The sequence below is a fragment of the Arachis duranensis genome, chromosome 10 (genome assembly GCF_000817695.3).
Source record: "Arachis duranensis cultivar V14167 chromosome 10, aradu.V14167.gnm2.J7QH, whole genome shotgun sequence".
Classification (NCBI taxonomy): Eukaryota; Viridiplantae; Streptophyta; class Magnoliopsida; order Fabales; family Fabaceae; genus Arachis; species Arachis duranensis.
The window spans coordinates 36,210,352-36,212,807 of record NC_029781.3 but is presented as its reverse complement, the minus strand read 5'-3'; positions in this window follow the sequence as shown (position 1 = coordinate 36,212,807).

Below are 2,456 nucleotides of genomic sequence, written 5' to 3'. Positions count from 1 at the left end.
GGATTTATCCGCAAATTTCTAGACCACGCAAAAGTTCTCTCATCACCCACTTATTCATATGATTTGCATGTATTTATAATTCCTTCCTAGAAATATTCTATGATTGAAAACTTGCTTCCTAAAGACCTTTTAGTTGTATATTTTTATCTTCCTTCGTACCATTCGATGCCGTGATCTGTGTGTTAAGTATTTCAGGCTTCATAGGGCAGGAATGGCGTAAGAAATGAAGAGGAAGCAGCAAAAATGGAAGGAACACAAGGAATTGAGGAGATGACCAGCGAGAAGTCACGTGGTCGCATGGCTCACGCGACCGCGCGAAATGGAAGAAATCAAAGTGACGCGCCCGCGTACCTGACGCGGCCGCGCGGATTGGAAGCTGCATGAACGATGCGAGTGCATGGACGACACGCACGCGTGGTATGAGAAATGCTGAGTGACGCGATCGCGTGGACGACGCGGCCGCGTGACGTGACCGATCTGTAGAATTACAAAGTCGCTGGCAGAGTTTCTGGGCCGTATTTCAACCCAGTTTTTGGCCTATAAACACATATTAGAGCCAAGGAACATGCAGAGATAGAACAACAATTTTCATTCCGCATACTTTCAAGTTTTTAGATCTGATGTTATTCCTCCCCTAGGTTTCTCACTTGAACATTCATAATTAGGATTTTGAAGATTTTTGGCTTTAGCTTTTGAGAAGAGTCTACCTCTGGTACTAGTCACTATAGTTTGTTATTTACTTTTCATTTATTCTTCCATATTCTTAATCCCTCCAGAGTTGACATTGGATTATTTTCACAAGTTATTAATACAGAACTATTTCTACTTTTAATTAATCTCTTTTATTATTATTTATTATGTCTTTTCTTATTTTCTCCATTGATTTTGTGAAGTCTATAATTATGATGAGTAAGTAGTTCCCTAACTTGATTGGGAGATGATTAAAAGGAGAACCTTGAGTTAGAATACTCAAGAGTTCAATTATAATTGGTTTATTGTTGGTTGACTTATTAATCATTAATTCTAATCCTTCCCAAGGGAGAGGATTAGGACTTGTGAATAGAAGTTGACTTTTAATTTGACTTTCCTTCATTCGTTGAGGGTTAACTAAATTAAAACAATGACTAATTATTGATTGCTCTTGATAAAATTCTAACAAGGAAATAACTTCCAATTAATCTTCTCCCGGTCAAGATTTTATTTAAATCATATAAATTCTCTAATTTAATTCACTGTTCAATAAATTCAAAACCCCTTTTGAAAACCTCTGATTGATAAAATAGCACATCTTCCTGCAACTCATTGGGAGACGACCTGGGACTCATACTCCCAGTATTTTATTTCTGAAATTTGTGACAACCCTTTTCTAAATTGACGAGTGGATTTTTGCGGGTTAAGAACTGTACTCGCAACGCCATTTTTCTAATTAATTCTTAATCTACCAATTTCCACTCACGTCAATTTTTGGCGCCGTTGCCGGGGAGTTGCAATAGTGTGCTAATTTATTGATTGGAATTTTATTTAATTGAAATTTTTCTTTTTTTTATTCTGTTACTATGAGCTGCACGTTTCTTTCGTTAAATGACGCGTTCACTTCTTGATCCAAGCTTGCCAGTATTTGACCTTGAGATTGAAAAACTATTTCACGTATAAGGCAAGCTCAGCATCGGCTAGTGATGAGCGGATAATTTATACGCTTTTTGGCATTGTTTTTAGTATGTTTTTAGTATGATCTAGTTAGTTTTTAGTATATTTTTATTAGTTTTTAGTTAAAATTCACTTTTCTGGTCTTTACTATGAGTTTGTGTGTTTTTCTGTGATTTCAGGTATTTTCTGGCTGAAATTGAGGGTCCTGAGCAAAAATCTGATTCAGAGACTGAAAAGGACTGCAGATGCTGTTGGATTCTGACCTCCCTGCACTCGAAGTGGATTTTCTGGAGATATAGAAGCCCAATTGGCGCGTTCTCAATGGCGTTGGAAAGTAGACATCCTGGGCTTTCCAGCAATGTCTAATAGTCCATACTTTGCCTGAGATTTGATGGCCCAAACCAGCGTGGCAAATCAGCCTCAGAATTTCCAGCGTTTAACGCTGGAACTGGCATGAAACTTGGAGTTAAACGCCCAAACTGGCATGAAAGCTGGCGTTTAACTCCAAAAAAAGTCTCTACACATGAAAGCTTCAATGCTCAGCCCAAGCACACACTAAGTGGACCCAGAAGTGGACTTTTATGTCATTTACTCATTTCTGTATACCCTAGGTTACTAGTTCACTATTTATAGGATCTTTTGACATTGTATCTGTACCTCATGACACTTTACACGTTTCTTTGTGTACCTTCTACGGCATGAGTCTCTAAACCCCATGGTTGGGGGTGAGGAGCTCTGCTGTGTCTTGATGGATTAATGCAATTACTACTGTTTCTCATTCAATCATGCTTGCTTCCATTCTAAGATAT